This window comes from Hylobates moloch, unplaced genomic scaffold, assembly GCF_009828535.3.
Source record: "Hylobates moloch isolate HMO894 unplaced genomic scaffold, HMol_V3 SCAFFOLD_2, whole genome shotgun sequence".
Taxonomy (NCBI): domain Eukaryota; kingdom Metazoa; phylum Chordata; class Mammalia; order Primates; family Hylobatidae; genus Hylobates; species Hylobates moloch.
This window is the reverse complement of record NW_026652277.1, coordinates 37,697,873-37,724,677: the sequence shown is the minus strand read 5'-3', so window position 1 is coordinate 37,724,677 and position 26,805 is coordinate 37,697,873. Positions and strand designations below refer to the sequence as shown.

At 36.5% G+C, this 26,805-nt stretch overlaps 1 protein-coding gene across 8 annotated transcripts in view; it reads left to right on the top strand.

Annotated features, from left to right (window-relative positions):
* The window catches only part of BMPR1B (bone morphogenetic protein receptor type 1B), a 403,893-nt gene that overhangs the window by 239,694 nt on the left and 137,394 nt on the right, over nucleotides 1-26,805 (top strand). For 5 of the 8 annotated variants that reach the window (XM_058432835.1, XM_032137249.2, XM_058432816.1 and 2 more), the window contains one exon: nucleotides 4,381-4,475. The gene's annotated coding sequence lies outside the window, so the exon portion shown is untranslated. Of the gene's footprint in view, nucleotides 1-4,201; nucleotides 4,476-4,680; nucleotides 4,726-26,805 lie in introns of those variants that run through there. The other 3 variants (XM_032137318.2, XM_058432839.1, XM_058432843.1) reach the window with 3 other exon arrangements.

Genomic DNA, 26,805 nt, shown 5'->3' with positions numbered 1-26,805 from the left:
AGGAGGACAAGTGGGGCCCTAGTCCATGCTGTCAGAGACAAGATGAGAGAATAAAGTGGGGCTAGGCTATATGGATCATTAAAAGGACTTTTAGCTTTTACTCTGAGTAAAATGGGGAAGCAGTACAGGGCTTTGATTAGAAGATGAATGTAATCTGAGTGAGGTTTTTAAGTGACTTCCGTTACTTCTGTGCTGAGAATAGACTATATGGTGACAAGGTTTGAACCAGGAAACCAAGAATACAGCTGCTTACTGAATTGATGCAGTCTTCATCTCTCCGGTATTCTAGACTAGTATATTTAAATGCCCATTGAACATACTTCAGTACAACACAGATATCTAAAGTTCATCATGTCCCAGACTAAATCCATCTGCTCTTCCCAGCTCCCTGTTCCAAAGTTGCCCCTTCCTTCCAAAACCTTGCCTTGGCAGAGACCCAGCCACTCAGAGAAGAGCCCCGCTTGACTCTTCATGTATTCCTTGCCCGTCGGTCAAATTGAAGATTAAAAAAACCTTTAAGTTCTCTTTAGTAAGGTGTATCAGTTACTTTAATTTCATCCACTGCTTAATTTGTTAGTCCTGTCTTTCTGCTACCCCTCAATACTCAATATTAAAATTCAAGCAGTTCCTTGAGAGAAATGCAGGATACAGCAAATCCGTCCTGAGTTTGTGAGTGCACTGTTGAATCCACTACCTTGCCTGGGCATGGGCCTGTACATCTTCAGTGACTGATATAAAGGCTTTATGTGGTACTGTAGTCCAGCCAGACAGATTTGGGCTGAATCTCAGTTCTAGAGTTTATTAGTCACATGACTTCAGACAAACCACTTACTAACACTAAGCCTCATTTTTAAAAAAAGGCAAAAACATAACCATCTGCTAGTGTTGTTTTTAGTGTTAGAGATAATATTTCCAAAGCCCCTTTTGGACAGTCCTTGATAAATAATACTTCTACTCCCTCTAGACCACATGCGTCAAGAAGACAGAGGAAGAGACTTTTTACATTAAGGCTCACTCTTTGTGTTTTACAGTTCTGTGGGCTTTGCCAAATGCCTAATATCATTCATCTGCAATTATAGCATCATACAGAGTAGTTTCACTGCCCTAAAAATCCCATGTTTCACTGTCGTCTCCTTACAACCACCAGTCTTTACACTGTCTATTGTGTTGCCTTTTCCAGAATGCCATATAGTTAGAATCATACAGTATGTAGTCTTTTTTTTCCCCCTAAAGAGATGGGGTCTTGTTCTGCCATCCAGGCTGGAGTCCAGGGGCACAGTCATAGCTCACTGTAGCCTCGAATCCCTGAGCTCAAGGGATCCTCTCACCTCAGCTGGGACTACTGCTGTGTGCCACCACACCTGCCTAATTTAAGTTTTTTATTTTATTTTTTAATTTTTTTGTAGAGACAAGGCCTTGCTATGTTTCCCAGGCTGGTTTCGAACTTCTGGCCTCAAGAAATCCTTCTGCCTTGGCTTCCTAAAGTGCTAGGTTTACAGATGTGAGCCACTGGTGCCCAGTCCAGTATGTAGCCTTTTCAGACTGGTTTCTTTCCCTTGGCAGTTGAATGGGTAATTTTAATGGAATCAGTGTCTACATTCTCCACTTCTACATAAACTCTATTAATATTGATCTGGCTAAGAATAGTGCTTTATTCACAACACTCTTTCTCTTACCTTACTCTTTCTCTTACCCTTATCCATCCCAAATGTTATTATGGTGCATTATCCTGGAGTCATAGAAAATTTAACATTAAAAATTCAACTAATGCGTTAAATTTGTATTGCAGTATGACAGGGTGGCCAGGTGCAGTGGCTCACGCCTGTAATCCCAGCACTTTGGGAGGCTGAGGTGAGCAGATTACCTAAAGTCAGGAGTTTGAGACCAGCCTGGCCAACATGGCAAAACACTCATCTCTACTAAAAATACAAAAATTAGGTGTGGTGGCACACGCCTGTAGTCCTAGCTACTTGGGAGGCCTAGGCAGGAGAATTGCCTGAATCCAGGAGGCGGAGGTCGTAGTGAGCCAATTAGTGTCACTGCACTCCAGCCTGGGTGACAGAGCAAGACTCCATCTCAAAAAAAAAAAAAAAAAAAAAAAAGTATGACAGGGTGAACAACTGAGGACTTAATTATAAAAATATGTAAAAATTCTATGAGACAGCGAGATGGAAATAAAGATCAAGAAAATAAATAGCAATGTAAATTTCAGCTGCCAAAAGAAGCATCTCTGTGTGTTACTTAGATAGTGATTATATTAAATTATTGTAGATTTAGATGCTATTGAGTATATTTAAAATAGCTGATGTGTTTTGTTTTAAAATGTCAGTATTTCCAATAGGGTAGAAATTAAATTATTTGCAAGTACATATTTTACCACAGGTGAAAATTTGTATATGTCAATTTGGTAATGTGTAAATGGTTACATAATTTTTCAAAATTCTTTTAAGAGTCTGTGAATAAAGGCAGTTAAAACCTGGTAGCCTATCCTACTCTATAAAACCCAAGTTTGTCAACCTGGCTTATAAAATCCCTCATAACCTTATTCCTTCTAGTTGGTTTTGTTTTGTTTTTAACTATTTTCTGTCTTACACTTTAAGCTCCAGCAAGAAAGATCTATTTGAAGTTCTAAGTATGTGTTGTGCTCTTTCTCGCCTTTGTCTTGATTGTGTTATTCTTCCCTTCTTTGCCTCACTACCTTCTGCCCATTCTTTAGGATCCAGAAGTCTGGAGTGAGGAATTACCCCTTCTACCCCCACTTCATGTTGGCTCAGATGCTCATTTTCCCTTCTCCCATGGTGTCCTCCTCTAGTCTTTTTGCTACGTTGTTTTACATTTAACTTCTATTTTGTTTTTCTGGAATTAGACCTGGAAGGTCTTTAAGAGTAGGAACTATGTTTTATCTTTGCCTGTTCAACACCTAGTTATATACCTGTGTCGACAATAAGTTAATTCATTAGATAAATATTAATTTTTGCATTAAGCAAGGAAAGGTGGATTTCAAATAGTTTGAAAGTTAATTCTTATGTGTAACTTTATTTTTTTTGGTCAGTTACACTGTAAAAAGTTATTTTTCTTCTATGCTGATTATTTTTCTGGCTGTAATATTTGCATTTACTGGTAAGATTTTAGTAAGCTTTCATATGAAGATGAGCCTAAAGATGACTTTGAGAACCACCGTTCTAATAGAAGGAACACATTACTGTAAGTAATCAGGCAAGGTTTCTAGTTTTGCTCTGTCACAAAGTTGCCATGTGACCCTGGGCAAAGTAACCAGCCTGGGGGTTGATTTTCTTGTCCGTAAGATGAGTAAATGACCAGAGTCTCCCAAAAGTTTCCTTTACCTTTGATTTAATCAAGAGAAAATTTTAGTAAAGCAAACAAATGATTATCTTTGACAAGAAATAAAAAATACGGGCTGATTTATTTTCTACTCATTTATACTGTGGACCTTATAGGTGGTATATGTAGATACTATGTACCTTGTTTATGTCACCTGCAAACCATGTACTGTAGTGTCATGGCTTGGATTCTATCCTTAATCTAAAAATTAAATTTTCAATTTGTCATAATTATAAATATAGAAGTTTATATTTAAACTGTAAATATTATGTTGAGTTATAATTTTAGGTTATATTTTTGCATCTTTCACTAAATATATGATGTATCTGATTAATATACTTTTCTATACATTTCTATCATTCTCTGAATGAACTTACATTGACATATTTTTTGTGACCAATTACTTAATCACTGCAGCCTTTCTCATTGAGAAGCAATATTAAAAAAAATTACAAAACTGCTTTCCTGTGTCATTTGGATTCATAATATGTCATAATTAAGTTTTATAAAGCTTGATTGACTGACATTTAGATATGACTTTTATAAAGGGTTTGAGATTGTGTTGTTTGGCCGAAACAAAGGCAGTATTTCCTTTCTTGTCTTTGACTCCACCTAGCCCCACTTTTCTCCACCTGCCTGAGGAAAGCTGTATTTCTTCAGACAAACTTCATAATTGCCTTTCTGTGCCTGATTTGGGCCTCAGGAAAGGCCCATAGCATCTGTAAAGCTGGCAGCAGAATGGTATTTCCAGGCAAGCACAGGGTTGCCGGGTAGTGAGCCAATCCACAGCTTTGTCTGAGCAGCTGAGAACTTTGCCGGAGCATTACCACGGTGTTCAGTAACACAGACCTGTGCCATGAGCAAGTAAAGCACTGAGCAAGTGTCAGGGTCAATATTTATAGACCACTACGTAGCTGCCTTGCATAGAGAGAAAACGGGAGAGTAACATGCACACAGAGGGCAAGGAAAGAAAGACTGCACTGGAGGGAATGTTAATTTCCAATTTTTTTCTGAAAATGTATTCTTTTTAACTGTCAGGTTCAGACTTCTGCTGATTCATAACCATTTGGCGCTGAGCTATGACAAGAGAGGAAACAAAAAGTTAAACAAGCAAGCCTGCCATAAGTGAGAAGGTAAGTAACTAGCCAGTTCGGTCTCGCTGTTGCTCGTAAACTCTCTCCCTGTTGGCTGCACTGCATCGGTAAGCAAAGGGCTGTGTGGCATGTCAAAGCTAATGAGGAGGGCTGCCTGCTGGGTAAGAATGTTCTTGGTGGCAGAGCCGTTTTGTGTACTGCTGTTGAGAATGCCGGGTACATTCACGAGACGTTTCCTGCGTGTGGTAGGAACCGCTCTCAAGCACCAATTTCATATCGTGTCCTATCAGTAAGTTTCTGTCTCTTCATTCTGTCAAACTCGAGGTCTTCCAGTTGGTAAAGTCCTATTCACTTTTACGTCGGTATTAAAACATTAGCGTCAGTTAAGTTGATCGTAGTGAGTGGTCTAGACATGGATTGTAAGGGAAATATTCAGATGAACGTATGAAGATGCAGTAGTCAGTGTCAAAATGTGGAAGCTGGGAATTGGGGTAACATGGGGTCTTTTTAAAAAAGAAGCCAGCCTCCATTTGCCAGTGCACTGAAGTGAAATAGTACCTTTGGGATTAGAGAGAACCTGGGGCGGTGAGAAGTGAGAACAGTCTTCCTAATCCACGGTGCCAAAGGCAAGCACTGAGGAGAAGTTCTCTCCTTATTCAGGTCACTTGCTATTGGATTCTTAAAAACTGCGACTCCCTTACTCAATCTCAAACTAAAATTAACATCTTCTCCTACGCATTAATAGTTCGTTTTTTCCTGTCATCACAGGTAGCACTTTAAATATGTTTCTGTGTATGTTCACGGTGCTGTAGCATGTTCATTTTCATTATGGTTTTTCATATTCCAGATTATCATTAAAAGCACTGGCACTGAAGGAGACAGAAAGAATTGTTTTCTATGTATTTTCTGGTTCTAGCTCATGAAATATATATACTTGTATGTTTATATCTACTACACATGGACTAGAGAGTAAATTATGTTGTTTCACTGGAACTGTGGCCTTACCTAGTGGAAAGTTATCTACTGACATAATGAAAATTTCCTTGATTGCTTTTCAGAATGTAGAACTGTCAGCATTAGCATGATATTTGGAACTGTTAAGTTAGGTTATAGATGGTGATTATAGGTCCAAAGGGTTTTCTGTACTACATATTTAAGTTAAAAACAAAAATGAGATTGATGCTGCTGTAGAGCTGAAACTGGACACCAGTAGAGATATGAGGAAAAGCTAATACTCTGGCACAGATTTTGTGTTAGGGCTGAAATACAGAAATCAGCCCATTCTAAAATAGGAGAAGTCAGATCTAAAACAACAGGTAGAATATGTTTAAATGTAAAGTCAGAATCTTAAAATGAGACCAAGAGTTGTGCAGTATCACTTTTGTTGAGTGCGTATGTAACTTTTCAAATGATGCAGAATGCTTCAAAATTAATTTTATTACTTCAGAAATACCTTAAGGCTAATCTAATTGATATCTTAAACTCTATTTTAACATTCATTTAATGCTTGTTTTATCATCTGAATCTTTGTACTTCTTCAAATTCTGCCTACCATTTCCATTTTATTAGTGGGTTTGATTTAGATTTTTGACAATATCTTTATTTTGAAAATACAACCATGATTGATCTAGAATGGGCATTTCCCAGTTATAGAATCTATCTGGCTAAGTTCATCAATCAATTTTTATTTGCTCTTGCCTTTGAGTAATATCTCATGATCAAGATTGTAATTTCAGATTTTTATTCAGTATCTTTTATTTTTTGCTTGATATTTTGCATAAATACTAGTATGATAATTGCTTTCTTACCCTTTTTTATTGGTTTTGTTTTTATTCCTTCTGGTGTCTTGTTTCTGAAGTACCTTGTTGAAATTTGGGCAGAAAACAAGGCAAGCAAATAAAGAACTACAATAAGAAGAAACTAAAGAAAGTTTTCCTTTCAATCAAGAAGAAATACAAAATTGCGACACTGGTTGATAATGTCTACATTAGGATGTATTTTGTTTGAAGACTGGTTGAGTGTTTTAAAACTTGAAATGCCTTGTCAGTATTATTTTTGGCTCTGTTGTCCATCCTGACATTGGTTATCATGTTTATAAATAATATTTTATATGCAGGTATATTATACAAAATGAAAATGGCACCTTTTGTATTATGTGTTAAGTATCTATTGAAGCAATGTGAATGAATTTAGCTTGAAATATTAATATTAGCCTCCTCATGGATCTCACTGCCCTAGAGTCATATTTGCTCTGCTAGTAGTCTGTCTGCTACACTACTCTTTTTTTTTTGTTTTTTTTTGAGATGGAGTTTCAATCTTGTTGCCCAGGCTGGAGTGCAATGGCGCGATCTCAGCTCACTGCAACCTCTGTCTCCTGAGTTCAAGCGATTCTCCTGCCTTAGCCTCCTGAGTAGCTGGGATTACAGACATGTGCCACCACTCCCGGCTAATTTTGTATTTTTAGTAAATATGGGGTTTTTCCGTGTTGGTCAGGCTGGTCTCAAACTCCTGACCTCAGGTGATCTGCCCGCCTCGGCCTCCCAAAGTGCTGGGATTACAGGTGTGAGCCACTGCGCCCAGCCTGCTGCATTACTTTTAGAGGGGTCAGTCTTCCACCCTGATGAACCCATTGCTTTTCATCTAAAACCCTCCCATCCCTGTCTTTCTACTGCTTATAGATAAAGACCAGGCTTTACTATGAGTCTCTTGTTTATATACCTTCTACTTTTGTTCTATATTAATCTTTTGCCATTCCTTCTGGGCTGTCGTCTGTATCTCTCTTGCCCATCCATGAGAATATTCCCCTTTGTCTCCATTTTATTTGCTGGCAGTATTCAACATCTTCTATTTCTCAAAGCAATCCACATTGCATTGCTTTTTTCTTGTATCATTTATGCTGTTCTATCTTGAAAACCCTTTTCCCAATCTTTGCCTTCTAGCCTCAGTAGAGAAAGTCCTGCTGGTCTAATCTCATACTCTGTGACTTGGCCTCCTGTATAAATCTCTGTCCCAGTACTTTGCAAAGCCTGGTAATAGAGTGTTTTATGTTTTTGTTTCTGCCTGAGACTGTAATCTGTTTATGGCCAGATTTTTAAATTTAATTTTTTTATGCTTCCCCAAGACCTAGCATATAACAAGTGTCCCAGAATTTGAAGTAAACAAAAACTTTATCATACTTATTTTAAACATAATTTTCTTTATACCCCTTTCACTTTAAAATATTTTACGATTTTGATTAATTAGATTGAAGGAAAGCCTCTCAAGTAGATGGTACACATTTTGGTGATAATAATAATTAAAAATTATTTTGTTTCTTTTTCTAGGACCAATCACAGTGTTTTGTGTGTGTGTGTGTGTGTGTGTGTGTATCCATGCAAATAGATATTTGCTGAACTCATAAGTTTATTTGAGTAACAACAGTCAAAATGATATTGGTTAGCAAATAAAAATTCAGGATACATATTCCAAAAATGCTGTTTATGTAATTAATTTGGTGAAGTCTGTCAAAAAAATCAGCTAGTTGCTGTGGCCATGTTAACTGCTGTGGTAAATTAAGTGATGCCCTAGCAAACTGAAGACAGTGTCATGCCTTCCAAGAGGCCCAGAGAGAGCTTCGGGAGAGAATAGGTCCATCCTCATGCAGCCGGGAGAATTGCAGAGTGAAATTGCTCCCAATATTACTAGTAAACCTTCAAATTTCATTTACTGGAGCAGAGATAGTTCGGGTTTTAAGGAAATAATAGAAAATCATGGTCTGAAAATTCTCAAACCTGAAAGGTGATATTCCATTTCAGGCAGAAGAAGAATTTGCTCCTCAAAATAGAAATGTTGAAAGAGAAGGAAGTTGACGTTTAAAAAAAGTAGTTGTGAAATAGCAGCTATTTCTTTTAGCTCTGATATTCAATAAAAATAAAATTTATTTTGCCTTTAATTGTATTTTATTTGCCCATCATACATAAAAGTACTTACATTATATATGAAATATTTTATCTATCAGGGATAAGTGTAAAGCTTCATGAACAATTTGGAGTGACTTACAGTTTTCTTAATTTAATTATTTTTACTTTAGTGTGCTCTACCAGCAGTTTCTACTACAATTTAAACCTTATAAACATCTTCCAGACATTGAATATGACTCTTCTGTTTGTTTAACCTTGAATTGTATCTGTCTTAGGAATGAAAACAAGATTGGTATTTTCATAGGAAAATTTGGTAATCTTAATTGCTTGGAATGGACCATAATTCAATTTGGAACTTTTTTTTTCAATATAGTTTGCCCATATAACTACCCAGTGTTAAAAAATATGTGGAGTGGGGAAGCTGAGCAGGAGAATTGCTTGAATCTAGGAGGTGGAGTTTGCAGTGAGCCAAGATCACACCACTGCACTCCAGCCTGGTGACAGAGCAAGACTCCATATCAAAAAAAAAAAAGAAAGAGAGAGAAAGAAGTGGAGAAAGTGCCTTAGCAAAGAGTTATAGGTATGGATTTTATAGATCTCACTGGCGTATCAAATAATGTAAATATTATATGTTTGGGATGGTGGAAGTTTCTTTGGTATGGACATAGAAATATACCAAGTTCCTGTTAGCCAGTGAGGAGGGAAACCCAAGCTTGCCTCAGTATGGAAAGATTATAACAATAACAAACATAAGCAAAAACACTACCAGCAGCACCAAGAAAAGCTCAAAGAACTTTGTGGTTGGAATGAGGCATAAAGGATTTTACCAGAACAATCAAGTCTTATTTTATTATTGTTAGAAGTTTTCTTTCTTTTTTTTTTTTTTTTTTTTGAGACGGAGTCTCACTCTGTCACCCAGGCTGGAGTGCAGTGGCGCAATCTCGGCTCACTGCAAGCTCCGCCTCCCGGGTTCACGCCATTCTCCTGCCTCAGCCTCTCCAAGTAGCTGGGACTACAGGCGCCCGCCACCACGCCCGGCTAATTTTTTTGTATTTTTAGTAGAGATGGGGTTTCACCGTGGTCTCGATCTCCTGACCTCGTGATCCGCCCGCCTCGGCCTCCCAAAGTGCTGGGATTACAAGCGTGAGGCACCGCGCCCGGCCAGAAGTTTTCTTGCCAACGAAAATTTTTCTGTAACAGTGAAGGGCATATAATTCATAGAGCCTGAGAGGAGAAGGGTAAATTAATTATGGAAGTGGCACCTGAAAGCTTTTCTTCAGTACTTCCATTTTATCAATGGGCAGTTGTGGCATCCACAGGTAACGTAACCCGCCAAACATCGGCTTTTCAGGTAGCTAGTTAAGATTTGGATAAAAATTAGTATTAGGTAATTATAAGGCCAGTATTTTTTTTTATACTTTAAGCTCTAGGGTACATGTGCATAACGTGCAGGTTTGTTACATATGTATACATGTGCCATGTTGGTGTGCTGCACCCATTAACTTGTCATTTACATAAGGCCAGTATTTTAATGCAGCTTTTCTTGTCTGAGTGTAATTGCTCTGTTTTTGTTCTTCATACTGCATTTAAAGTTTAATTTGTTGTGTCTCTGTGTGTTGTCTTGTATTAGACTCCTTTGCATTACTTCTTAATTCCTGAGAGTTAAAGGTAGTAATTTACCATCAAGTGAGATGGAGTACTCTCCCACTTCAAGTAATTTTTTTTTTCTAATGACAGATACCCTTTCTGGCTCTCCTGAATTGCCCTATTCTGTCTCATGGTACAATCACATTCTGCCACACAAACATTCATGCACTAGAACATGGTACATAGTCCTGGAGCAAAAGATAGAAGCTCCAAGTTTCATGCTTAGATTATGTCTAAGAATATAGAATATCTGTATTTCAGTAGGATATATATGGCTATATTTTGTTTTATAATTTTGTTTAAAGATGATTATTCTAATTTACACCTAGAAAAACTTTGTTTAAAACAAAAATGAAAGAATCCAGTGGGCTTTTCCATGTTATATTTGCTTTCATCTGGGATTCTTTTAAAAATTTAAATAATCGAAGATGTAGAGGGGGGCAAAACAAGTTTGTTTTGTACCTGTTAGATTCTAGTAAGTTTTTGCTTCTCTATTTCTATTCCCACCACTCCCAAAGAAATTGGGGCTCTTTGGCTCCATCCATTCTTATTAATATTAAGGTCTCTGGTAAAATTTGCTTGTATACTTAGATGAAAGAGGTTTTTATTGTTGTTGTTGTTTTATAATTTCAACTTCTCTTTTAAATTCAGTGAGTACATGTACAGGTTTGTTACATAGGTATATTGCGTGATGCTGAGGTTTGGAATACAAATGATCCCATCACCCAAGTAGTGAGCATAGTACCCACTAGGTAGTTTTTAGCTCTTCCTGCCTTCCCTCCCTCCACCTCTAGTAGTCTCCAGTTTCTGTTGTTGCCATCTGGATGTCCATGAGTTCCCAACGTTTAGCTGCTACTTAATAAGTGAGAATACACAGTATTTGGTTTTCTGTTCCTGTATTAATTCACTTAGGATAATGGCTTCCAGCTGCATCTAAGTTGCTGCAAATGACGATTTCATTCTTTTTCTATGGCAGTGTAGTATTCCATGGTGTATATGTGCCACATTTTCTTTATCGATCCACTGTTGATAGTCACCTAGGTCGACCCTATGTCTTTGCTATTGTGAATAGTGCTGTGATGAACATATGAGTTTATGTGTCTCTTTGGTTAGAACTGTTTCTTTTAGATCTATGCCCAGCAATGGGATTCACTGGGTCGAATGGTAGTTCTGTTTTACGTTCTTTGAGAAATCTCCAAACTGCTTCCATAGTGGCTGAACTAATTTACATTCCTACCAACAGTATATAAGCAATGAAAGAATTTTTGAACATATAGCTGAAGGTTATTCTCAGCCTCAGCCTGTGATTTCTGTACCTTCCTGTTTCCTCCTCCCTCATATCAGAATCAAAGTGATCTTCATGGTTCTCCATCAATAAAAAAGCCTGGTTATCCTTTTGTGGTAATTTTCGATTGGATTAATACCTTTCACTTTAAATAAGTATTACCCACTTTTTAAATGTCTTGCCTGCAAAGAAATGTGTAATTTTTACATCTTTGCTAATATGATAGAGGAAAGTGATGTTTAATTTACTTATTTTTAATTACTAGTGAATTTGAGTTATTACCTTTTCTGTTATTTATAATTTATTTATATACTTATTCTTTTTTTTCAGCAGCTCTATTCTCCTTTCTGGTTTAGAATGTTCCTTTATTTGAAAAAAAAAAAAACTAAAGGATCTTGATTTTTTAAATATCTATTAGTTGCAACTGCTTTCCTAAGATTTTGGTTACTTTTTAATTTTGTTTTATGTGTTTTGAAACATACGTATGTTTTGAAATATTTTTATTAAAGCTAACTGATATTTTCTCAATATCTTTTGAAACTTAGAAAGTCTTTTTAAAACCTAGAAATAGGAAAAAATATTTTTCTTTATTTTTATATCTTAATTTAACTGTTAATACTGTAGTCCACAAGGATTTTTTTGACCAATACTTGAGCACTTTTATTGAATCGTTCTCCCCCTTCTCACTTTTTTTGTGAACTCATTTTTATCTTGTATTCTTGTGCCACGAATTTAAATCTTTAGGTTACCTTTCAGGTTGTATTGCATTAACATTTTTATCTCTATGGAATAAAGTTGATGTTTCTTGTTTAATGAGATTTAAGTATTGGAACATGTTAGGGTGGTGGTGTTGGATTTAACTTGGCATGATTCTAGAAATTACTGTAGACAAGAGGCTGTGTATGTTACTTATGTTAAGCCAGACCTAATAATATAATCGTGTGATTGAGAAATGATGCATGAATAACCACCTCCATTTACAAGGGGTGCCTGTATGTGTGTATATATGTATATGTATATTTTATTAATCCTTCTAATAGACCATTGGATGACTTATTTTTATTTCTTCTTTTCAGGATAAAGAAACTGAGACCCCAAAATGTAAAGTAACATGATAACCTCACATAGCTAATGAGTGATAAGGTCATGATTTAAACTCGGATCTGGCCAAAGTCCATCTTTTTTTTTTTTTTTTTGAGATGGAGTCTTGCTCTGTCGCCCAGGCTGGAGTGCAGTGGCATAATCTCGGCTCAATACAACCTGCTTCTCCCAGGTTCAAGCGATTCTCCTGCTTCAGCCTCATGAGTAGCTGGGACTACAGGTGCGTGCCACCATGCCCAGCTAATTTTTGTATTTTTAGTAGAGATGGGGTTTCACTACGTTGGCCAGGCTGGTCTCAAACTTGGTATTTATATACTAGTTGGTTACCTGGAATGATTTACGAGGATAGTTTAATCTGCTCTGAAGAGATACACTTCATAAACATAGTTTGTGTACGTGTCGGGGAGTTCACATGTGAAAGTTTATAAAAAGACATCATTTGAAATTTTAATTTTTGTTATGCGTTTACCCACCATGAAATATTTTGTTCTGTTTTCCTCTTTAACTCAAGGCAAACAATTTTGCTTCAAGATAATATAGGACTTTTTCCTCCTTGAATCACTCTGCCCTTTGTTGACACATTGGTATGTCTTTGGTAACAATTCTGCCGTACTTCATTTTGTTTTATAGCCCTACCCTAGAACATTTAACATTAAATTACACCTTACAGTTGATAGGCAGATTGTTCTCCTATTATTTGGAGCATTATGCATCAGTATTTGTATTGTCTTAAAAGTCTTAAATAGGTTATTCGTATTCCTCATTTTTAATCATATTTATTTTCCTACTTTAATGTAAAGATGATTATTACTGCACATTATATGGTTGAAACATAATTCAGTTATGGTTTTATATATTCCTCAGGTGGATATTTGCTTTTTCTCCATGTAAAATACGTTTTTCTTAAGAGCCTCTGTCTTTCTACTTCTGTCTATACCAATTTTAACTTCATCGGTAAATTAATGTATCATTATTCCCAGTAGTAGTTTAGCTTACTAACCTTGAAATTTATATCTGTGTTTATTGTCAGAGGGTTTTTGGCAAATTGATCTTGACAATAATAGAGAAAGAAAGCATGGCGACCTAGGACACAACGTTCTACTGAAGTAATTCGCAGTTCTTTGAATGTGTAGAGTTTTTTCGTTGTTGTTTGTTTTAAATGAGCCAAGATACAATGCATGTAGCCTTTTGAGTTATTCATTAATACCTCACATGTAATTATTTTAAATTATTATTGGTAGAAACAGACATTTAGAATGCTTTTTTTCCTTTAGCCGTTGCAATATAAAGTTGACTGGTACAGCTTGCAAAGCACAATGTGAGTTTAAAATATGTCTCCTGAAACCATGTGTTCTTAACTTGGGGAGCTGGTTTTGTGGTCAGTTTGAAGCTGTTCCCATAGTGTATGTTCCTTCTAGTTAAAAGGAAATGTGATATTTGTGCTAACATGATTTCATTGTTAATAGTCCAAACTGCTACTATGAATTGCAGAGGTAGAGAATCAATTTTAAAATTTTGGTTGTATTTTAGTAAAATATTTTTTGTGTCACATATGTTTCTGTTTATTAGCTGTGTATTGCCAGTGGTATTAATTGATGGTATTAGAGCATACCTGAGATCAAATACTGGTTTAGAAATACCATAAGGCATGTAGAACACACAGATGGCCAATTGTACATTGGCCTTCTGTAAGGCCACTCATTCCTTACATTTAGAGCAGTTCAACAAACAGGCCGAGGTAGGATGACCTTTCAGACAGCCCACCCACCCAGCCAGGAGCCATGCATGCTATCACTCCCCTCTGTGTTTCCCTCCTCCCCTCCCGCTTCCCTTCCTGGTCACGCTCTTCCTTTCTTGATCCTTCTTCTTCCCGGCTCCCTCCTTTCTTTCCTAGTTTTTATTTTTCTTTTTTATCTTGTTCATAAATGTCAGTTGCATCTCAGCAAGTTTCTGTTATACCAAGTTGTTAACTGATTTTTTAAAAAATTTCAACTTTTCCTTATCTTCTGTCTTCTGTCTATTGCCCAATTATGTTAGAAAACTCTTTTTTGTGTGCATTTTGAAGAAAATCTTTCCAGTTGTAACAGAAACAGTAAATGCCTGGAAGCAAGAAAAACATGTGTTATAAAATGTAAAACTGCAATTAGCATCTTTCACAGTTTCCCTAAAGTCATTTACCCTCTCATTTTATAATTAATGGTAACTTCGTCAACATGTCATGGACATTTGTGTATATGATAATAGTTTCCGCTGGCACAGTGGCTCATGCCTCTAATCTCAGCGCTTTGGGAGGCTGAGGCGGGCGGATCATGAAGTCAGGAGTTCGAGACCAGCCTGACCAATATGGTGAAACCTCGTCTCTACTAAAAATACAAAAAGTAGCTGGGTGTGGTGGTAGGCGCCTATAATCCCAGCTACTTGGGAGGCTGAGGCAGGAGTATCCTTTGAACCCCGGAGGAGGAGGTTGCAGTGAGCTGAGATTGCACCATTGCACCAAAGTTTTAATAGAAGGTAGGGCCAGGCGCGATGGCTCACACCTGTAATCCTAGCACTTTGGGAGGCCAAGGCAGGTGGATCATGAGGTCAGGAGTACGAGACCAGCCTGGGCAACAGGGCGAGACTCCATCTCAAAAAAAAAAAGTTTTATTTAATCCTTATAATAATTCTATGTGATGGCTATTATTAACCCTATTTTAAAGGTAAGGAAATGGAAATTCAGGAAGGTTAAATAACAATACTTATGATTACGTAGGTTGGAAAGTAAGGGAGATAAGAAATCAAATACCTTCTGATTTTTTTTTTTTTTTTTTTTGAGATGGAGTCTTGCCCTGTCCCCCAGGTTGGAGTGCAATGGTGTGATCTTGACTCACTGCAACCTCTGTCTCCCGGGTTCAAGAGATTCTCATGCCTCAGCCTCCTGAGTAGCTGGGATTACAGGCGCACCACCACACCCGGCTAATTTTTTGTATCTTTAGTAGAGATTGGCTTTCACCATGTTGGCCAGGCTGGTCTCATACTCCTGACTTCGTGATCCACCTGCCTTGGCCTCCCAAAGTGCTAGCATTACAGGCATGAGCCACCACGCCCAGCCCTACCTTCTGATTCTTAAAACTTTACAGTATAATATATGACTCTCTTTTAAAATAAGTAATTTTACTTTCCTACTCCTATACATGTCTAAAAGTTTGAGAAGTAGTGCAGCAATTCATAAGGCTTTCAGATTTACCAGATGTCCAAACCAGAGAGCAGCAACTCTGTTCCTACAAGGAAGACAAGAGTCTGTTGATATTTACAAATATTAATTAATTTTAATATATTATTCTCATGTCATTTTATATTTTTCTCACTTTTGTAACTCTACCAGGGTTTCTTTATACAACAACAGCAACAATACTTATGAAAACATGTTCTTCCAAATAAATCCATGCTATACTCTGGAATGTGTTTTGAGGCAGGTCAGATTTTCATGCTTTCTGATTTCAGTTAGACTCTAATAGACTTTTTCATTAGTAATATTACACTATGATGGCATGAATTTTTAGGACACATCATTATAAAAATAGATGTTTTAAGTTATTTGTATATAGTTATTCTGTTAGCTTTTTACCTTTGCCTTGCTCTGCTTTTCAGGAACTCTGTTAGGAATTATGTGAGACAGAAAATGATATTCAAAACAAATTCTATTTTTAATCTAGTTAATAGAACCTTTTTTCAAGATTTGGCATAGAAGAAATAAAAGCTATGGAAAAAATAACCTTTAGAAATTATCTGTTGACTTTTTTCATGACTGTTCTAGCCCCATTATTTGTAAGATATAATTTAAGGTTCTTATAAATTATAACTCCTGTTGTAAAATGTTTTGCATTTTAAAAGCATTTTAAGACCTATTGCGTCTTTTCACCTTGCTCCTTCAAATGCTTTGAAACAAGAATATGCATTTTATACACAGAAAAATCAAGGTGAAGTTAAGGGTGGGTGAAGATCCCAGAGTGAAAAGCCAAGTGTTTTTGGCCTTGCCAGAATAGTTCTAAAGCTTGGTTATCTTAATTGCAATATATGAAAATGTAAAGAAATAAATACCTAATATGTTAACGCATACCAAACTCTATAGAAATAATCAGTGGTAGGTACAAGTCATTTAAGAAAAAAGTTATGAGAGTGTTATTTAAGAAAATTTTATAAATTTAATTTAGTTGTTTTTGAAAAACTGAGAAAAGAATTTAATATGATTATAGTGGCAGAACACCTGTATTGAGCTTGTGCAACTATGTGGGAGTTTAGTTTGAGAGCCACTGAATTATCACATAAAAATTATTAATCATTATATAGGGTGGCAGTAATATTTTCCTGAATATTTTAATAAGCTGTGTTGGCACGTAAGTAAAGAGTTTATAAGGAATATAGACCAGCTTAAGTAAACTATTGAATATCTGTCTCATACTGTACAGGGAAAAGTGATGACAGCGTGACTATGTAGAGTTACATAAACTATGTAAAAAGTCATAAAAACGTTAGTGCAGTGAATTTGTCAACTCAATTTTCTTTTCCCTTAACCACTCTACTTCCCTTCTGTCTCCATCTGTAATGCTATGCAGTAGCTTCAGTTTTATGCTTCCATCCATGGCAGATATCATCAAGCAATCTAACACTTACTCTTGTTGAGGTTCCCGTAAGCCTTGAGTCCAAGCTGCCACTACTACAGGGGGTTATCCACATGGAAAGTGCAGATTGTTACTACTCACCTCATTCCATAAGCAGAATCAAATTCTGTATAGGTGAAGGACTTAACTATGACAGCCAATACTTTAAAATATTTAGAAAATAAATATTTTTATTATCAGCTAAGACTTTCTTTACCAAGACCAGAAATAGAGCAAATAATAAAGAAAAAAATTAATTCAGCAACATTAAAATGAAAAATCAAAGCTGTGTTCATCAAAGGACACTAAAAAAGAATAAGAAAGACCCAAAATTGGTTTAGTATATAGAATTTGTTAAAGATACCATGAATCAGTAAGAAAAGTAAATTTGGTAAATATAAAAATAGGAATTTCAAAAAGAGAAAATCCAAATAGTCAATAAACATATGAAACATGCTGAACCTCATTAATAATTAAATAACAAAATTAAAACTAGAGTGATGAGGGTTGGGCACAGTGGCTCATGCTTATCATCCCAGTGCTTTGGAAGGCTGAGACAGAAGGATCCCTTGAGCCCCGGAGTTGACAGTTGCAGTGAACTATGGTCACTCCACTGCACTGTAGCCTAATTGACAGAATGAGACTCTCTGTCTCTCTTAGAAAAAAAAAAGAGTGTTGTATCATTTCATTTCATACCTACCATGTTGGCAAAAATATAAAAGTCTGAAAATAACAAATCTTGGTGTGGATGTGAAGCAACAGGAACTCTCATTCACTGCTAATGGCGATGCAAATTGGTACAGCTGTATTGATAAATTGAAACCGAACATAAACGTATTTTCCCGCAGCAATTCTACCCCTAGGTATGTATCCTGTAGAAATTTTTGCTTGTGTGCCTCAGGAAATAGGTATGCAATTTTTTAATAGTGGTAGTATACATAGTAGGGAAACAAACAAATCTGGAAACAACCCAACAGAGAACATAATTGATAAGTTGGAAAATATTTTATACAGTGGAATTAATATAATAATAAAAATGAATGTGCCCCAGCTACACTCATGAGCCTGCAGAATCCCCAAAACACAATTTTGGATGAAAAAACCAAGTCACAAAAAATACATACAACATGATTCTCATTAAAATGATGTAGAATTTCTTCTTCCCATCTCAGTGAGTTGAAGTTGGCTTCATGGAATTGAGAAAATATGATATTTAAGACACAGTTAAGGAGTATGTGGCAGGTTCGAACACCAGTTTTCAGGATACCCTTATTTTCTACTTTAATGGTTTATCTGAGGGGCGCTTCATAGTTTGATAAGTGGTTAAAATGGTGGGCTCTGAATTTAGAGATCCGGAGTTCTGAGCCTGCCTCCACCATCTAGTAACTGTGTGAACTGTAACAAATTAGTTAACTTCTCTGGGCCTCAGTGTCCTCCTTTGTAAAGAAGGATCTTTCACTGAAGAGGAGTTCTTCTTTCAGTATGGAAAATGATGAACTGAAGTTGAGAATCTAGCCAAAAGAGGGCATGGTACAACCGAGTGAGACCAAATGAGAACATGAACTTAAGACAGAGGCAGAGGATTGCAAGACAAAGGAAACTTGAAAGATGTAAAAAGAGCATAAACCAAACAGATTTGGGAGACACAGAGAAGGAATAGCAACAGAACATCTCATGTTGTCTGACCTGGCTAATTGGCTAAATGTTGGTATGATTTATAAAAATAGAAGACGTATGAGGGGCCCGTTTCAGGGTAAAGATGGGTACTTTACATTTCCTTGTATAAGTACAATAATCTCAGACCCCCCAAATTAATCTCATCTTTCATATTGCTGTTATTCTGTACCTGCCACTGTGTCATTCCTGGAAGCTATTTCCATCCATTCCAGTGCATGGTTATTAATTGATGTGTGTTTTCTTATTACTGGTGGAATAGGTCGTTGCTCACCCCTAAGTGACACCCTTCTGGTTTAGTGAAACTTCCACCCTCAGTTATCCACTATTTTGGAACCATAACTCTCTAACAGCTTCATCATCTAGAGCCTGATTTTGGTTCTCCGTTCCTTCCTTTTGGTGTTCGATGTCTTTTGCTCTGACAGTTGTTCCACTTCATTAAAAGAGAAATTTCAGTAGTAGTGCACTTCAAAGGAAAAGGAGCTGGGAGTCTCTGCTCCTTGGAAACTGCTTGGCCATATGAAAATTTGTTAGTTCTTCCCTTAGACTAGCTCTTTAAAACCAGGGTATTGGAAGATCCTTGCTAGGCAACCAGGAAATCTGTTACCCTTTAATCCAGAGCAATGTTGTATCTTTACTTTATGTCTTATGATAAGAAGACCACTCAGGTGTTCAGTAATAGCTAAGAAAGATTTGTTTCAGGGTGAGTTTTGGTGTCCAAATGGATCAAAATGGGTTGACAGATTCTCCTATTAGAAAGTGTTAGGGTTACTCTCATGAGGCATCAGACCATGGATATCAGCTTAATTTTTCATATGCTGGATATGTGCCTTATATTATTTAGGAATTGCATTTGGATGGAAGTAAAGAAACTAAATTATTGTAGAAAAAACTGGAAGTTTATTTCTCTCTTTTTTTTTGTCAAAAACCTTTAATTTATGTCAGTTGCTTTTTAATCTATACCTGATTTTGTTAACAAATTTGTTTTTTGTTTGTCTGTTTCATTAAACTTTTATTTTAGATTCGGGAGTACATGTGAAGGTTGGTTACATAGGTAAACTCGTGTCATGGTGGTTTGTTGTACAGATTATTTCATCCCCCAGAGATTAAGCCCAGTACCCAGTAGTTATTTTTTCTGCTCCTCTCCCTCCTCCCACCCTCCACCCTCCACCCTCAGGTAGACCCACTGTCTGTTGTTTCCTTCTTATCATTTAGCTCCCACTTATAAGTGAGAACATACAGTATTTGGTTTTCTGTCCCTGCATTAGTTTGCTAAGAATAGTAGCCAGAAGTAGGCAATCAGGGATTATGAGACTGTTCCACAGAGCTCAGGGACCTAGTATCTCTCTCTTTTTCTGCTCTGCCAGCCTAGCCTGTGGCTTCCATCTTCGGTGACACATATGGTTCATTGTGGCTGCTATCAATCTAGCTGTCATGTCTAATTTCTAGGCAGCAGGAAAGAAGTGGATGTAAGTGGCAGACATATGCATATACTTCCTAGGCAAGTACCTTCTTTAAGCAGCAATTCAAGATGTACCCCCCTCTGGTTACATTTTATTAGCCAGCTTTTAATTAAATAGCTACCTCATGATCTTTTAGCTGGCTCTATTACTACTCTGAAAAACCAGGAATCTGTTGCCAAGGAAAAAGAAAAGATGAGGTTGGGTGCAGTGGCTCACGCCTGTAATCCCAGTACTTTGAGAAGCTGAGGTGGGTGGATCGCCTGAGGTTGGGAGTTCAAGACCAGTCTGGCCAACATGGTGAAACCCCATCTCTACTAAAAATACAAAAATTAGCTGGGCGTGGTGGCACACACCTGTCATCTCAACTACTTGGGAGACTAGGGAAGGAGAATCTCTTGAACCCAGGAGGCTGAGGTTGCAGTGAGCCAAGATCCCACTGCTGCACTCCAGCCTGGGCAACAGACCAAGACTCTGTGTCCAAAAAAAAAAAAAAAAAAAAAAAGAAAAGATGGATATTAGGTGTAACTAGCCTGTCTTGCCTCATTTGTTCTGCTTAAGATATTGATGGAACTATTTTATAGATAAGTAGGAAAAATGGACATTGCTCTTTAATCATAAATACAATGTGCAGATTCCCTATTTTGAGATGTCCCCTTTGAAATTCATTGGCGATTTAAAAATAATTTTTGCTCTTTTTTTTTCTTAACACATGAAGTTAAAATGCAGAGTTTCATACAAAGGTTTCAATACCTATTTCCCTGAATATCTTAGACAATTAAGGAACTGAGGGATCAACTAAGAAGGTTTCTGTCTAGATGTACAAACATGTTTAGAACCTTACATCTGTCAGAAGGAAGGTGTGTTTTTTAGTCAGAACCAGAAAGTGAGGCGGTATACAGTTTGTGAATTATTTCAATATGTTGTAATTAATTAAAGAGAAATTGATTCTTGATATATTTGAATGATTCATTTCTAATCTTAAGCATTTGTATTTAACCTTTGTGTACTTCGATATAAATGTACCTATGCTGCTTATTAATACTGATTTTGAATTAATATTGGCATAGAGACAGTTATTTTTGATGCTTTTCCAGCTGTGTAAATACACATATTACATAAACAAACTAAAATTAATCACAGAATTTACTGTGCTAGCAGCATTTACAACTTCATTGTGGACCCATGTTTTAAACATCTGTCCTTCATTTACTATATCTTAAATAGACTTTTATAACACAAGCAGAATTAGAAGTATTTACACAAAGATGATAAAATACAATAGTGCTGAGAAGAAACAATTTTGGAGAAGAGTTTCTTTATAATTAACACAGTTTGGATTAGTAATTCTCGCTCCCATAGAAACAAATAGGTGCCTATCCAAAATAAGGAAGAAATCATTTTTAAGAGAGTTCCTGAGAGACTAAACTTTTTAATACCTTAAAAAATGTTGAAAGCAAAATTTTTAAAGGGGCAGTTTATGTTTTTTAACGTTTTGTCTTATGTTAAAAATTATATAACTTTCTCATTAAATAACTAGTTTTTCAAATGAGAAAAAACATTATGTGCCCTTTAGTTAGGAGGCTGTACAAAGTAGAGACACAGATTTAGTAAATATGACTTTCAAAAGTTATTTGTCCCACAGACAATGACTATATATCTGTCTAATTTGATTATGTAAAAGTTCTAGAATTTTATTTTTATGGTTCATTTTTTAGTTTGAGCCCTGCAAGGCTAGTTCCTGATGTATTTTCTTCAACTGATGTTATTTTAGATAAAATTATTTTTATCTGATTTTCCATTGAGAAATCATGGACATTTGCTTCCTTGGCTGACTTACAGGTACAGGTCAGTACTAAAGGACCCACATGAATAGGCCTTACATATGAGACAGCTCACCCCATGCAGAGATGCCTCCCCAGGCTGGCTATTTGTACTCTGGAAAAGGCATGAGAAAACAGGTCCTAAGACTGTCCAGTTTCTCAGGATTTATACACCCACTGTTTTCTGTATACATGGAAGCAAACAGTGTCCTTAAAGATGATTTAAAAAATTAGAAAACATAAACTTTCGGAATAGCACTACTGATCAATGGAATAGAAGAAAACAGCAAGGTAAAGAAGTGATGAATTAGAAAAGACATAATTGTTTGAAGTAATCAACCCACATTGAAGTCTAGATGTCTGTTTCACTTGTTATGTTATAAAGTTGATATTTTATTATACTTCTTATTATATATTTGCTTTATGTATATATGTATGTATCACTTTACTAATTAGATTATAGTCGTTTTGTGGAAACTACTGTCTTTTACTTTCAGGTTTTCCTGTAGCATCTAACATTATATGAGACACTTTGTCATCTTAAAATAAAGATGTTTATTACCCTAAAACTAGATCCAAGTGGCACATTTGCTTAGTAGTGGTTTCTTGATACAGTGTTTTAAGGATTTGGGGCTAGGTCTGTGTCATTAGGGAAAATACAGTTCTACATTTAGTCAGGGAGTCTGTTTTGTTTGTTACTGTTTATCTGGTGCTTAGAGTGGTTGTCTGACAGGTTGTAAGTCCTAAATAATTGTTAAAAGAATGAATAAATGATTCTATAATAGTTGAGACAGCTAATAAGTACTAAACATATTTGCTGTCTTGTTAACTAAATCAACTGTAAAATCTTTTCTAATTCTAAATTCTGCCATTAATATAAATATTCGTTGATTCAGCAAATATTATATCAGCATCCAAATTCAGAAGTTAGACTATCTTATAATTCATAGAATCCACCAAAGAATTGTAGATTCAAAGATATTAAGAATAATTAAGTTAATAAAAGCAATCTTTTCTAGGGTTTAACTACCATTATTTAAGAAACAATGAAAAAAGCCTGACCTGTTTAATTTGATGAATCAATTTCAATTTTGTTATGTCAAACTCCAACTAATTAAATTAACTAATTGTGTAGAATTTTTCTTTGGTTTATATTGTAGCTTATACAGAGTGAAAGGCCACTAACCTGGCTGTGAAATAAGGCTTGGGCATAATTGCATTCTGTAGGGTAAGATGATGCAGAGACCTTTTATCTGACTTTATCATTAGAATATCAGAATTCTAAAAGGGAACCTAATCTTCCTTTAATATCATCTTTCATACCTAAAGTGGATCCTTAGAAATTAAGCGATTAGATTTGTAGATTTTTACTACGAGGGTTAATTTACTACCAAGGTCCTGATTTCAAGATTCGGACCTCTTTGAGATGGCGTTATTTCCCAGTGACTAGTGGTTTAAAACATTCTGCTAAGAATGGTTCTGTACTTCACAGAATGTCATCTAGCAGGGCTATTGGGTGGAGTGGGAGTGTGGCTGCCCCTCCGTCCCAGAGGGTTCTATGATGCATGGGAAGAGGCAGCCAGAGCAGTGGCTTGCAGGTGTGGTCCATGGACCCTTGGGAGGGGGTGTCTCTAAGAACCTTTAGGGCCTTTGTGAATTCAAAACTATTTTCACAAGAATGCTAACATGTTATTTGCCTTTTGCTCTGTGCTGACATTTGCTTCTGTGGTTTAGAAGCAGAGGCAGGTAAAATTGCTGCCACCTCAGCACCCATAAACATACAGGGTGTGCTGTATGCTGTGTGATCTTCACTGACACACACGAAATAAAGAAAAGAAAAATGATCATTTAACTGAAAAATGTTCTTGACAAAGTAGTAAAAATTTTCAATCATATGAAATCTCATGCCTTTTTAATGTTCTTTGTGATGAAATAGAAATATCCTTGGTCCTGCTGCATACTGAAGGACAGTGGTTTTACTCTAGGAGTTATGGAACTAGTTCCTTTATTTAACAGAACTTCTTTTTTTGATTGTTGTTGCCCAGTCTGGACTGCAGTGGTGCTGTCATAGCTCACTATAGCTCCAACTCCTGGTCTCAAGGGATCTTCCTGCCTCAGTCTCCCAAGTAGCTGTGACTACAGGTGCACACCACCACACCAGACTCATTTTTTAATTTTTTTGTAGAGGTAAGGTCTCACTGTGTTGCCCAGGCTGGTCTTCAGCTCCTGACCTCAGGTGATCCTTCCACCTCTGCCTTCCAAAAGTACTGGAATTACAGGCGTGAATCACCGTGCCCAGCCTGGAACATCTTTTTTTTTTTTTTTTTTTTTTGAGATGGAGTCTCACTCTGTCACCAGACTAGAGTGCAGTGGCATGGTCTTGGCTCACTGCAACCTCTGCCTCCCGGGTTCAAGCGATTCTCCTGCCTCAGCCTCCCGAATAGCTAAGACTACAGGCACATGCCACCACGCCCAGCTCATTTTTGTATTTTTAGTAGAGATGGGGTTTCACCATGTTGGCCAGTATGGTCTTGATCTCTTGACCTTATGATCTGCCTGCCTTGGCTTCCCAAAGTGTTGGGATTATAGGCGTGAGCCACCGTGCCAGCTGGAACATCATTTTAAATTGAAAATATGACAGACAGACAAACAATTCAGACTTAGATATTGAGTAGACGTTTTTGTCAAAATGAGTGAAGTGAACATACTATTTCAAGGCAGATAATTGATAGTGTTTGTGATGGTGATAAAATTTGAACTTCAAGTAAAAACTGCAATTTTGAAAAACTTTGTAACTGCCACAGTGACCTTGAGAGCGTCCAAATATTTAAAATCCTTTTTGATGACATTGGTCCAGATATTACAGGTGTGATTTTTTGTTGTTGTTGTTATTTCATTAGGAAATGTGTTACCATTTGAAAGTTCTGCGTAACTCAGTGGGCTGATATTTTTCAAATGATCAGTGATCAACACATGATGTTACAAAATTATGCATGGATGAGAGATTCATTCAAAGTAGAAGATAATAGAATAGATTGTAATGTCATCTTACAGATGTTTTATTCATATGATTCAAATCTACATTGCAACTAAACTTTTGAGAAACTACCACTTCTTAAATTTGGGAGTAGTATTAAGGAAGAATATTCATAATATCTAAAAAGGATGTTAAAATATTGTAGGTATTTTGAATGTATGCAATTATTTATAGATTGTAGAGATAAGAGAAAAGAATGGCAAGAGAAGGAGAAAGATGGAAGGCTTTAGCAAAGTATTTGTGAAGTGTTTTCCACATCTACTCCTGACTTTTGTAGGGTCCAGGGCAAGAGTACAAATGGAGAACTGTAGACCATATGTCAAGATATTTAAAAGTTATAAATTTAGCTAACACGCTATTAAATAAAAATATATTTATCCCCTTTCCCTGACAAGTATACCATCTTATCCACAATATATATAACTATATAAAGCAACAGTTTATACCAAGTAACATAACTGTGGGTAGTGCAACTTCAATGTCATTGTCATTTTTCACTAAGGACTGATTTATTATAGGGAGACAAAGCAGCATTGGTCAGACAAGACAAGAGTGGGGAGAAAAGATTTATACTTATTTTATTTGCTCCTTCAGTATCCTTTTCCATAGGGAAAACATTCGCTTTGTTTTTCCTTCTATGAGTGGGGGTCTTTCCTCCCCGCAAAGACTCAGCCGTTTATCCACTGTGTACTCTTTCCTTAACCCCACTCTTCAGATTTCTCAGAAGATGCCCAAGTGAGGAATTTGCAAGATTTCTTTTCACTCTTCAGCAAGCCACGCAAGCAGCTCCCTTTCCTGTCAATATTGTCCTTTTCAATTTCTCAAACGAACTGAAGTTGGAAGGCCAGGTTCCAGTGTAGAATTTTTCTATTTGTGTGAATTCTGTGCTGAACTACTGCTGCCCTGGGAAAGGTTATCTGACTTTGTTCCTATGGCCACTACCCTGTTCTTTTCACCTGTCTTCTCACTGCACCACGAGGGACTTTTTTGCATGTATGTGGCCTCCACATGTTCATATCTAAAGACAATGTTAGCGTGGGCCATATGGGGCCTGTGTTAGAATCACCATGTGTGTTTCTTAAACATTCAGTTCTTGGGCTTCACCCCAGTGTGCCACAAAGTTAGATGTTAAGAGTGTTGTCAGTCACAGATAATGTTTGAGGTGTTTCCTAGACAGATGAATCTTGGCACCTAGCATCAGTATTTCAGTATTTCATCAGTATTTCAGTGTTGCCCTAAAAACTTTCCTTTAAACCTGTTGTCTGGTTTAATTCTCTCAGCAACTCTGAGATCGTTATTCCCATTTTTCAGTGTGTATACTGTACTACCACTGGGAAGTTTGGGTCTTGAAATGGCCTTGATATATATCTTTTTCTAATGCAAAGAGTCTACATTTTATTCTTCAGGATTTGTAGATAGTGTTGTTAGAGAACACCTGCTCTATAGTTGTGGAGACTCCAGAGAGATAAGATGCTTTTATGTCAACATCAAAAAGAAAATACTGTTGTGAAATGGGTAAACAAATACGGAAGGCTTCGTGGGCAAAATTCCTCTCTAAAGTTTGAGGAAAATACTATCTTTTCATGCTTGATCCTAGCCAAAAGGCTGAGAAGCGATAATACTATCTTTTCAATAAAATTAGTTCACATTAAGTAAAGCAAATTTTAATGCATAGGTTAAACTGAAATATTTAGTGATGAAATATAAAATAATTATTAAAGAATGCATGCTAATCATTTTATGTACATGCAAGAGTGTTATAAAGTTCACATTTTAATTTGCTGATAATTTGCATTTTATAAT